This window comes from Trachurus japonicus, chromosome 1 (genome assembly GCF_045865225.1).
Source record: "Trachurus japonicus isolate A0001 chromosome 1, Traja_1.0".
Classification (NCBI taxonomy): Eukaryota; Metazoa; Chordata; class Actinopteri; order Carangiformes; family Carangidae; genus Trachurus; species Trachurus japonicus.
In genome coordinates, this window is record NC_140907.1 from 5,897,339 (window position 1) to 5,910,393 (window position 13,055).

General features: G+C 42.1%; 1 protein-coding gene across 3 annotated transcripts in view; it reads right to left on the reverse strand.

Moving 5' to 3' along the window:
• The window catches only part of crebbpa (CREB binding lysine acetyltransferase a), a 91,620-nt gene that overhangs the window by 77,344 nt on the left and 1,221 nt on the right, over window positions 1–13,055 (reverse strand). The window lies entirely within an intron of this gene.

A 13,055-nucleotide genomic window follows, 5' to 3' on the forward strand; every position in this document is an offset into this window, starting at 1 on the left:
TACTTTAATTATTTTCATATTTTACGATCACGCCCCCCCCCCTAAATTTATTCAGGGGTCGACAATATAAATGGCCCGGTGGCCCGGATGTACTTTTAAAACCGCCCGGGTCACCAGAACGCTCCAAGTGAAAATGCCTTGGAAAAAAAAAACAAGTAAAAAATTTAATAACTCTAATTTCACATTAATTCCCTGTGGTACCCTGTTTTGTAATGATTTCTGTGAAATTGTCTCAGTAATTACTGCTAACACATAGTGTTACGTGATCCCGATCAAAGACAGTTTACTTTCTGTGCGCAGCGAGTGCTGTGCCCTGGGACGTCTTTCTCCGGTCAGTTGTCATGGAAACATGACGCTCTGACGGTGGTGCACATTTAGACCATAATACATCCATGGTTTGGAGCAGAGAAAAAACAAATTGTGTGTAAACACAAAACTGAAAAATGAAACAATGAGTCAGTTTTGCACCAGTCTGTGGAAACAGCCTAAAAGTGAATGAATGAGAACAGTTCTATCATGGAACTACTGGGAGGATAAAAGTAACGACTACATGACTTTCTGTTTGTGTTGAGGCATATTTACCATTTTAACTCTGTTTTTACTTCACTTTAGTTCCTGACATAATTTTCATCAGTTACTTTAAAATGTTTCTAAAACCCCCAGAACCCAGCCAAACGCCGGGCAAAGAACATGCAGCAAAGAACAGAAAGTCACCGGAGGAGTTGAGGGAGAATGAGAACGAGTATGAGGGAAAAAAAGTTCCAGCCTCAATGGCAAGACTGCTGGAATTGGCTGGGATATGCTCTTTTTCGTTATTATGGGGATCGATACCTGACATTGTCCTGAGCCAGTGGTTAGAAAATGTCCTTTATTGTCTACCCCTGAATTTAATTTCTTAGTTTTAGTTGTATTTATATTATTTAAATTAATATTCTGTATATCTAACTTGCACGTCACAAGATGCCTTACAAAAAGGTACCATTTTTAGACAAAGTTTGTATGTTTTCCATTCTTTAAGCACTGGTTCGGGCACCGTTTTAAACACCTGCACCGTTTCAAAAGTTTGGCAACGGTATCAGATGAAACCTAAACGATACCCATCCCTACTAATGATACTAACAATGCACAACACACTTTACCTTTATTGCAGCTCCTGCAATTTGGTTATTGCAGCCCTACTTTAAATCTGCTGTAATTGGAGTGTGTTCTTAATTAAGACGTGCATTAAAAATTCAGTCCTTAAATTACAAAATGTACATGTTAAGTATGACTTTTGTTTAAGGTGGCACTTTGATGATTTATAATACAAAATTAAGTTAATACTATTTCTACAGCAGCAATGGCAACGTTGACAACAGTTAAGTCACCACTAAACTCTAAAACGTCAGTAAAGTAAATCATATCTGGCATCAAATGACTCTGTTAAGTTTAGAAAGAATCAAAAGCACAGAAATCAGTCAGTGTGGGTACTTCCCCCTGTCCCCAGTCCTCCCTCTGCTACTGGTGGGATTCACTGGCTGCAGGTACTGCTGGAAGGGAGATGGGGGCTGTTTTGTCTCAGCCAGTCGCTCCGTTTACAACAATCTGCCACATCTTAAGATTGGTGCAAACCAAGACAATCAATTAGACAACAGACAGATGGCTCCAGGTTATTAGTTGAGCCAGTGGTTGTGTAAAACATGCCTGGAGACTGAGCACAAAACACTTCTGTAAATGCTGCTTGAACAGGTGGTTGGTGACATCTTCACCGTGACCACCAGAACCACGACACTCTATATGAAGCAAATCGACAGCGCTGCCCCCTCTCCATGCTCATGACCATCATTCCTTCCTCTCTCCTTGCTGCTCCCTTGCTCCTCTCTCCTCCCTCACCTTACTGGACAACAAGATATTCAGCATGTAGCTGGCATTTTGTTTACTCCATTTTGTACAGCTATTTCTACATCATAACTCTATAGAAACTTCACAACAGTTTAAAAGATGACCTATTTGACACCCGTCTGAAAGGTTGTGTGAAAATATGATTAGACTAAGATGTATGTGTATGTGTGTGTGTTTAGTCTAGACTTGATGTTCACTATTTGGACAAGCAAGCAAAGCAGTACTGTTGCAACTTACCGTAGTCAAGTAAGTTGTCGCACCCTGTGGAGCTCACTAGATTTGCTCTAATTACTAACCGAGGATCTTAAAGGGATAGTTCACCCAAAATTCAAATTTCACTCATTATCTACTCACCCTCATGTCGACTAAGGGCTGGGAGAAGTTTCAGAGTCCTCCGTGGCTTCTCTGAGTTACGGGTGGGTCCGCGCAGCAGTATTTGTCCATATAATGGTTGTGAATGGTGCTCACTTTTCTTCGTCCAAAAAGACACCCCAAAAAACATCCAAACACATCTTGTATTGAAGCCCCGATATGAGAAATTGTTCCGCCAGTCAGTGCAAATCACGTGAGATTTGCACTGACACAGGAAGAGCAGTGAACTGAGACACTGAGAGCTTCCGCTACAAACAAGCTTAAAACATAGACTTATTTAATTTTTTTCGGAACAATTTCTCATGTTGGGGCTTCAATACCAGAGGGACATTACAGACGAGCAGTATGGAGGTATTTGGATGTTTTTTGGTGTGTCTTTTTGGACGAAGAAAAGTGAGCACCATTCACAACCAATATATGGACAAATACTGCTGCGCGGACCCCCCAGTAACTCCGAGAAGGCACGGAGGACTCTGAAAATTCTCCCAGCCCTTAGTCGACATGAGGGTGAGTAGATAATGAGTGAAATTTGAATTTTGGGTGAACTATCCCTTTAGCAGGGCTGTACAGTGCGACATATATGTCGCACGTGCTACATCAAAACATGCCTGTGCTAAGACATATTCTGCCCTGTAGCATGGGTGCTATGGGTAAACAAGACGAAGAAGCAGAGCAGTGTATCAGCTGGTCACTTGTGGAAACGTTTGTGAGCATGGCGAGTGAAAGAGTCGGAGCTAGAAGATGCGCCAGCAGCGTTGTAGGTCTGCTGTATGGGACCGCGTGTGTGTGTGTCCGCGTGTGTTATGATCGCGATCGCTACCAATTAGCGATTTAGCGCATTTAGCATTTATTAGCTCCAGCGCGACCCGTGCAGCAGCAGGAGGAGTAGGAGTAGGAGGAGGAGGAGGAGGAGGAGGAGGAGGAGGAGGGGGGGAGGGGTGGGGGGGTTCGGTGAGAGCCCAAACGAGACTGTGTAATAGAATAAGAACTTTTCAGATAAGAAGCATCTTTAAACATCACTTTAAACATCGTTGTTTAAAGTGACTTAAGCATCACTTTAAACAACTCATTTTTACATAACAGGCGTGACATATTTACTAGGGGTGGAACGGTTCACAAAATCCACGGTTCAGTTCGGTTCACGGTTTTGTGGTCACGGCCTCTGTTCTGCCTCTGTTTGCTGGTAACTAATGTGGTTGTAAAAGTAGAAAGCTAAAGTTAAATTATTTTGTATGCACTAATTCAAGGGGCAGAGCATAAGAGACATTTTTGCTTTTTATATTTTATAAGATATATTTTTTGTAAGAACCACAATTAATATAGATATTTCAGTGAATAACTAATTGTTCTTAGCATTTGTTAGATAACTTTCTTTGCCCAATAAATTAAAATCATGTTGGAACTATTAATGTCTCCTCTCTTGCAGCCAGATTCTCACCTACTTTTAACCTCAGACTGTCACAATGATGTGTCAGACTGCCTCATTCTTTCAGTTTTAACTGAAGACATAATTGATTTTCCCAATGATCAACGTATACCGAACCGAACCAAAAACTGTGACCACAAAACCGTGAACCGAACTGAACCGTGGATTTTGTGAACCGTTCCACCCCTAGTAAATATGTCACGCCTGTTATGTAAAAATGAGTTGTTTAAAGTGATGCTTAAGTCACTTTAAACAACGATGTTTAAAGTGATGTTTAAAGATGCTTCTTATCTGAAAAGTTCTTACTCTATTACATTATGTACAGTATATGAATTACACTTGCTGATGTTACTGTGTAAGTGATGAGCTGCATTAATTGTCCTCTGTAGAGGTGACGGGCATTTTTAGGGTGTGCTACAACTCTCTGGTCCTGTGCTAAAAAACTGTCAGCCTCTGTAGCACTAGTGCTATGTGCTGAAAAAGTTAACGTACAGCCCTGTTTAGGGGATATCGGAGGTAGTGCTGACAAAAAACAGTTAACATCAGCCATCTTCTCCACCAGCTGGGAAACAACATACAACTTTTCTTAGTCTTGAAAAGGCTGCAGCATTATGACTGACACACTGCAGGACGGACTGTACATGTGCTGCCATGCTGAAAGCTCACTGCAAAACTCTGACTCTGCTCCGCTCATACTCACTGCTTCACCATCACATTTTGGCTCTATTTCCCAAAAGAGCTACACTAATGTAACAGATTTCCTTTAACATACCGGTAGCTGTCCTTTGAAGAATAAGGAGAGGGTCTGGGAGGGAGGGTGTGATGCATACAACAAGTTAGTTCCGACCAAGCAATCTGATTGGTCAACAAGACATTTAGAACGTGCTCAAATTGACCCTTTGTTGGCCTTCTGATTGGTCTGCTGTTCCACCAATCAGAGCGCTTCTCCCCATGTCACATGTTGCACAACATTCTAAGGTTGGACAACCCTGGAATGAAACCCTATGAAACGAGATAGGTAGACAGCAAGTTTTTTGGCAAAAACTACTTAATCATTTTTCAATATGGTTAAAATGTGCCTGGGGTTCCTGCAATAGCGACTCACGATATCTGGAACGTATTCCTGGAGTCATTTTTATCCCATTCCCCAAACCTAAGACATCAATAAACATAGGCTACTTGGCCCATGTGTACTGTATAACATATAACTTTAACCTTCTGTTAGTTGAGCTTAATAATAGGGTTTGGGGGTGGTCCACTAGGGGGAGCTCTAGGCATAGGTCAGGGGTTAACTGCAAAGTTGTGTTTGTTGTTGTTGTTGTGTGCAGTCCTCATGAGAAGTGAGCCTGTTTTTCCCTGGCTGTACTGAAGTGCTATTGAAGCTCATTCATCCTCCAGTCCACTCTCTGGTCGTGTTCATAGACAGAGAAGATCTAATACCTTCAAAATTATCTAGCAAACGTAACATTACCGCTGCTAATGTCTTTTGAACTTTGTGAAGTTTTACGAGGAGAAACGGGAGATCGGCGGAGATTAAGCGTTAGCTTGTAGCTAACGTTAGCTAGCGTCGTTAGCTACTAGCTAGTGAGTGACCAAAACAATGATTTCCCCCCATTTTTCGGAAAAGTCAGGTAATGCCCGTTCAATCGCTATTGAGCCACGTCTGTCCTCTATCATGGACACTATTTTTCTGATGTATAAGTTCATTAAAATTTTCCTTACAAGCAATTTAAATCTGCCTAATTTTCAATGGTTTCCAATGGGAGTTAACCCTTCCGTGACCATTGTTTGTCCAACCTAGCAACAGTAACCGTGGGGGGCGGGGCCTTGACAAAGGGTCAATTAGCATGACAGCACGCCTGACTAAAAATATTAGTTTGCCATGTCATGTTGTTGTATCCATCTCCATGGTAACCATCCATGGATTCTTTTTTTTGGCAACGTTACGTTACTCGTGAAAATAAATCACAAACTAAATCTCTAAACCGCCCGGTTTTAGCCGAGAGGCTGTTCCCTTCCATCTGTACAGTCAGAGAGACACTAGTTGTGACCGTGTTTTTTCGTTGGATAAAACAGAAGATATTACCTCTATGTTTTTCTGTCTCTATTTTTCACAACTTTTGGGCTTTTAAATAATCCGGAGTAATCGAAATGTTTGACTTTCCAACGCGATATTGATTAAGTTCGGGAAAGTCCCAGACTGTGATAAAACATAACGTCAGCTCAGAGTTCACTCATCTGGGACTAGAAAATCCTTTCTGTTGCTAGGTCGTTACTAAGGGTCGGACTATTTGCTGTAGAGGTAAACTAGGTTCCATTACACATAGGGGTCTACTGACGTGACTGATTGTGTTTCGGTTATTAGTCGGACCCCATGTATTCCCATGGAAACGGGACGCACACTCGCAAACTGTCCATCAACATGAATATATTTTGATGATACATTTTATTTTGTTGGTAACAGTTGTATAAGCACAATATTACACTATTATTATTGTTATTAGGCTACTACATTATATATTATTATTGCTTAAGTTGACAACTCAAAACAATTCCAAGGTTACACTGGGTGTCGCACAACGTGCAAGTGTGTCCATTCTTATTGATGATAGTGTAAAATTTAGCAGCAGCACTCGATGTAGCAGCGGTGGTGTGCTGCTGCTGAGTGACTATAAGGGAAAACACAGGGCCATAAATACAATTTATGGGCCGCTGGAAATAAATCAGTGCATGGGAACAGTGTATTATCAAGCTGATAAAGTCAACAGGGGCTCATTTACACATCCAGTGGTTATGGAGCAACATCGCCATTCTTCCAAAACTATGTTGGCCAAGTGAAAATAAAACAACCATTGACTGGCTGAGCTACCTTTTGAGTCTCTCCCAAAGGAAGTATTTGGGTTAGTAGATGCTAAACGTTCAGCTATGTTCACAATCTAGTTGCTACTTGAGTCTTTACTGCTGTTTGATGCAAAGCAGGATGAGTACCGTGGGTTTTTCAAACCTCCTCACAGAAAACAGCTACCTTCACTGACAATAGCACAGCAACACAGCAATAACAACAGTGTAAAGTTGCAGGCGTACAGTTAAAAAGAGAGCTCAAATTCGTTCTAACGGTCTGTAAAGCTGAGCACTGAAAACACGAGGTTTGCTCTGACAGAAATGCAAAAGATTAAAGTGTGAAGTGTGATGGACATTCATTGGAGGGTTTCCCCCAGTGTATTTATAAGCCCGGCGGGCTGCCAGGTCTTACTTGCCCCACCGCCAGGATAAGCATCGTTTATTTATTGATTTAAATCAGTTGTCTTTTGCATCGTCTGACAATATCACAACTTCCTCACGCATAAAGGGACACGTCACGGACATTCACCTGATGTGAAAATGATCCGTTGTTTCACACATGTTTGTTTTCACTCTGGTCTAAATCGGTAGATCCATGACTGTCTCGTTTCCATGACGACTGACACGTGACACGTGTTACGTCACGTTTACGTGACTCCAGATTGAAAAAATCTGAGGGAAAAAAAAAATCTCTGAGAAATAACGCTAGACTTTAACAATGGAGACACCAGGCAGCTGTTCTTTAGTTTTTAGTGCAGACAGTTGATATTATTTATTTAAATAGTATTTTTATTATTTATTTATTTTTGTGGTTGATTGAAGAGCATTAGTGCAATCTGTGAGACTCTGCTATAGCCTAGCTGGTGTTTAAAGCAGAAGTAAGCAATCCGGTGGTTTTGGCTAACTTCCTGTCAGCCGATGGAGTTAGCAGTCCCCGCCCTCGTCCCTACATCACCACATTCACGCGCATCCCTTGGCTGCACACACAGAGAGGACCGCCCCTTTATGCCGTTCTCTCTCCTCATTGGATAAAGGTTGTAGGATACAAGGAAAGTTTTCTCCTTGGCTTACAGCAGAGCAGAGTGACTGACAGACCCGTGTTTCAGACCAAACACTCTATATAAGTGATTGCTGTCGGAAGATATAACTATTTAAGACTTATATTAACACAAACATTCCCCTTACTTCTGCTTCAAATATGTTACATAAATGTCTTATAATAAGACACGATACTGGTAATATTTTCACGTTTCCTGTCAACTTTTAACATTGATCTTAAGGCCTTATGAAATCATGCCCTCTAAATTATATTACTCCATTAATGAATCTGATACCTACAGGGCCCTGCCACCAGTCAATGGTCAGGGTCAGGCCCCGTCACAAAAAAAAAAAAACACGCTTGGGCAACAGTGGGCCGCTGGTGGGCCGCCGGTGCCACCCTACCACCGGGCTTAACAAGTTTTCTGGGGGAAACCCTGCATTGTGTTCACCAACTAAACACTTTTTTTTTCCATGACCGTGTGCACAAAAAATTAGTCTACAAACACAAAAATTTACTTTTGTCATCCTCACTCACTTCTCTATACGTTGCTGCAAGTGTAATAAGCAACGGTAGCAACGCTGGCTAATAGAAACCGTCTGTATTGCGACAAGAAAAAACAGGCTGAAACACAAGAAATGAGAGGCACTGAAAAATAATTACCATCCCAAAACTGCTAATGAGCCTGTGCCGCAAACTAAAGCAGCTCAAAACGAGGAGACTAGGGATGCACATTTTGAATTTTTTTTCTGATCAATAACCAACGCTCGTTAACCGATTATTAACCGTTAACCGATAAGATTAAGATGCTTGCGGCGCACGGCAAAAAATAAATAAATAAATTATCGCTCCAATTTTTTTTTGGCCGTTAAATACACACGTGCGCTGCGACAGAGCAGCGCCACATCCACTGTGCTCTGTCTCAGCTGATCGCGCTCATATGGAGGTTAGATCGTCCAATGTACTGTAGAACTGTTTTTATACAAAGTGCAGCCAAACACCAGGCTCCTCTGTGGAGCTGCAGGAGAGCTGCAGGTGAACAGGCTGGAGAGCAGCGACGTCCTCGTCCTCTTTTTTTTTTTTCTCAGCGCCGTAGTTACAGGTGATTCACATCTATGTCCGTGTAGGCTACATTTATTGTCTGACCTTCCTTCATGGGGGCTGCTGCACATACTGTCAGTCCTCCTGTGTAACTTTTTGCTGCGAAATATGACTGAAGGCACGTGAACTCTGCACGTGTTGACACGCCCCCATGAGTTGACGACATAAGGACCTAATAATAATTTAAAAAATAACCGATAGCATTAATCGGTCAAAGTTCTTGTTATCGGTTAACGGTTAATCATGTGCATCCCTAGAGGAGACGCTGTCATAAACACTTTATACAGTACAAGAGTGGGGGGGTTGGTGTGTCACTACCCTCCACCTCCCCTCGTCTGCTCCCCCTTCATTTTTCTCTGGGTTTTTCTGGTTGGCCGCAGGCGGAAGCATAAATGGCTTCATTAGCGGCTGCGTCATGAGCTTACTGTCTGCCTGCGAGGCATTAAAGATGCCATTTGTGCAGTAGTAAGTGGACGTTTGGGTGATGCAGGGGAGGGAGTTCATGACACATGGAGTTGACCTAAGAGCTCGCAAAGACATGCAGCAAATATTCACTAGTTACATTTTAGCACACTTGTAGCTTTGGTCGACATACAGATGAACGCTGAGGGGACAGTGACCGAGGCTACCCACACACAGCAGAGAAAATGAAGTCTATTTGACCGTTGGCCTTTCACAGACTGATTAAAATATGATCAGAATACAGCAAGACTGGGCGTGTGTTAATAAATATTTAAACACCACCAGCCACTGACAAAAGTTCAAATGTGTGTACGATGTCAAGACATAAAACCTATTACTACCACCGATGTATTTAGTGAAGACTAGGGATGGGTACCTTTCGCATTTGAATCGATACGGTATCGATACTCGGTACCTGGGAACCGATATCGGTACCAATCGGTACCTGTTTTCGGTACTTTTTGTGTGTGTGGTAATTTTAAAAAAAACAAACTCAAAATGTCTAAAATTTTAATATTTAGGCCCCTCTTAACAATACAACTCCTCAGCCTTTAAGAGTATTTTATGTTTTAGGGATGGGCAATGATTTTCATATAATGGAATAGTCATTCAATGAAAAAAAAAAAGTTTATGAGACTATCGTCTTGTCTGAAAAAAATGTCCGTTTTTACTGAGGAGAAACATGGAAAGACTCCTACAGCCATCAGAAAGCTCTGTGTGAAACTTTGTCAAATAAAAAAACAACTGAAACTGCAGTGCAAACTCTGCAACATGTGGACTTCATGTTTTGACGAGAGGAGAGGGGGAGACTTCATCCTCGTTTAGATGTGCTCTCATTACGTGACGAGGACTTGAATGGCGCCGCTGTGATGAGAAGCGGGACTCGGGACCGGACCGCTTCGGTACAGATTGTCACAACAGTCCGTTCCTAACGTTAAGTGACGGACGGCTGTTTTTCAGGTAGTGATTTTAAACGACGGGCTGGTGCTACCGCTTCTCCACATCTCATTTCAGAGAGAGGGAGAGAGAGAGGGAGAGAGAGAGAGGGAAAGAGAGAGAAGGGGGGCGGGCGCGAGTGTGCGGGGCTCATGCAGACTGCCGCACGACGAAGGTGCGTTCAGGTGCCGAAATGTGGTACCGATTGACTTTATGTGAATCGATACTCGGTACTTTGGTGGGAATTCAGTCGGTACCAAAAAAGTACCGAATTTCGGTACCCATCCCTAGTGAAGACGGGGCAGCGAGGGGAGTGGAGGCACCCTGCAGCCTGACAGATGGCCTCAACGGACAGACAGACAGGGGGCACGTGTTTGCTCTCTGCCACAACAATGAAGGGAACCTCCCCGAGCCAACACAAAACTTGACTACATAAAAAAACATCTTAGGTCCACAGCCACCGCAAGCGCATGTGTTCTCCCACACGTATAAAGTATGCAAAGCATAAACGCTCCCTATAAAATGTGCTACATTCCGCCTCAAAACGGGGGGCATACGGCTCAGAGCGGGCTCTACTGCAGAAGGCAGAGGCCAAATGTCAGGGTAGAGGGATGCTGTTCACAAAGCTCCAGGCACAACAGACGTCCGAGAGTAAAAGTCGACTCTTTATCTGCAGTAATTTATGGCTAATGATAGTGTTGCCCGGTGCCGTCCCATGGGGTCCTTTAAGTCCCCACTGCAACTGGCAAAAACTATAAAGCTCTAGGCGGTGGGCAGTTTCAATGATTGATGGCTGCAGACATGTGGTGCCTTTGCCATGTGTTCTGGGCGTTCGTTGTTGTTGTGACCGCTGTTCTTGGTCAAAGGATGTCCAGCTTATTATTTCTCTTGTGGACCAGGCAAAACGGTGATGAACGCGTGTCATTTGATGCACGTGGTGCTCTAGAAAACCATTAACTTAGGGACACGCAGATATTAAAACACATATTTTACTCTATGCATTACGAAGAACGTACAACAGAAGTTCTACAGCTTTCCTTACAGCTATACAACTTTTTCCCCATGGAAACATATGAATATGAATAATGAGGGCCCCATTACATTTGCAGACTACACTTTAAAGCACTCACTACAACACACTGAGTAAGTACCAGCTTGTGTTCCTGAGGCCAGTTAAAGCTCTGTTGCTCAATTTTTTTTACCAGTAGGGGGGATTACATTTTCAAATCCAGTTGACTAACAAACAGCCAAGTACGTACAGTATATATTTGTGGCATATATACAGTAACTGTTACATATAACAGCTCTGGTCATGCATACATGTACTTGCATTGACATTCGTCTTAATTTCCTCTTTTAATTTTTCAGCAACTCCATCCAAAATTTTATCTGTAAGACATTCAACTTTTGCCAGTAACCACTTTGTCCACTAGCACGGTTACAGATGTTTCTTGGTGATGAAGGTCTATGGGGTTAAATATGACCACCTGATACCCAACCAGACGGTAAATCTACAGCCAGCAAACCAAAACCCATGAGAGGCACACAGTTATGTCTCTGTGATTTCAGTTTGTTTTGTTTTTTAATATCAAAAAAGCTGACTGATGCAGGTTCAACAGTTTTGTATTATGGGCTGCCTATGGCTTAATTTAGTCAGCAAAAGCGTCCACTCATTCATCTTGAGTATCTCAACTGCTATTGCAAATGAGTCCCAAAAGTATCCATTAAACACAGTTTGGCATACACAACGGGTTTCTTGGCTAAAGTTAGGTGTTTTGCTGTTGCTGAGAAAATCCACTCCAAACATCCTTTTTAACTCAGAAATGTATCAAAGAATTTTCTGTCAAGCCGCCGAGAAACACCTGCCATAGAATATCATCATATCAGATAATGACATGCCTGAGGAGAAGCATTGAAAATATGTTTTCCTCCAACCAGCCACCTCCGACTGTGTGGCAGGGGTGTGACCACGCATGTATGACAAGTATGTAACAAGTAACAACCTTATCTTTAATTAAGTTATTCTACACCACACATTAAATATGTTTGCCATGGGATGGCATACTGTGTTTTAGTCTTATTTATGCAGAACCAGTACTCCAAAAAGGGGATTTTTCTTACTGGGGATTTATTTGTCTACGTAGGGAAATGTCATAAGAGAACCTAGCACAAAGTGCAACACAATCGGCAGGAATTTTGGCAGATAAAACAACAACTGCATAATCAAAGTGGCCATATAGATGACAGTTTGTTTGTTTTTTGTTTATTGACATTTTCACACTTGACAGCTGAATGAAAAGCTAATGTCAAAGACTGTTAGCAATGCTTTTCCCTCCCACTGGCTACGAAGGCCTGATCATCATACTAGACTGACCTGAGCACTGAATACATAAATAAAATTTCATCTCTCGTTTAATGAATGGAACCACTTTAGCAGGGCCTGCCTGGAAATTTGATTAGCTACATTAGACGCAGATGTCTGATGCACATCATGCAATGAAATGAAGTGGCATCTGTCTTAGATGCTGGTGTGATTTTGAAGCCACCTTTGCAACATTTGAGTAAGTGAAATAAACAACTAACACGTTACTGTGTATAGGCTACTATATAGATCACTACAGGGCTGATGCACACCTCTATCTCTGCTGAACAACTATCTCTATTGGCTTATACTTCTATGGAGACTGACTACAAGTCCAGCACCTTGCTGACATACAGACGAGTCTCACCTTAGTAACATTCAAACAGTCTAATGCATTAAAGCTACAAGAAACTAGACTTCCATTAATGCCTGTCCCGGAGCTGGCGTTGCTTTAATTGTGTCATATTAGGCTTTCATTTTAACTACTTTATTTCTGGTTTGGCTGTGGGTGAATTGCGTTATAACTTATGAAGGAAGAATTAGTTGCAGGACTGTTATTAGAGCCGTATAAGACTGTCATTAGTGTATAGACTAGTAGGTCCAAGCAAATTGTCTGCTGCTCACCACAGAAACAA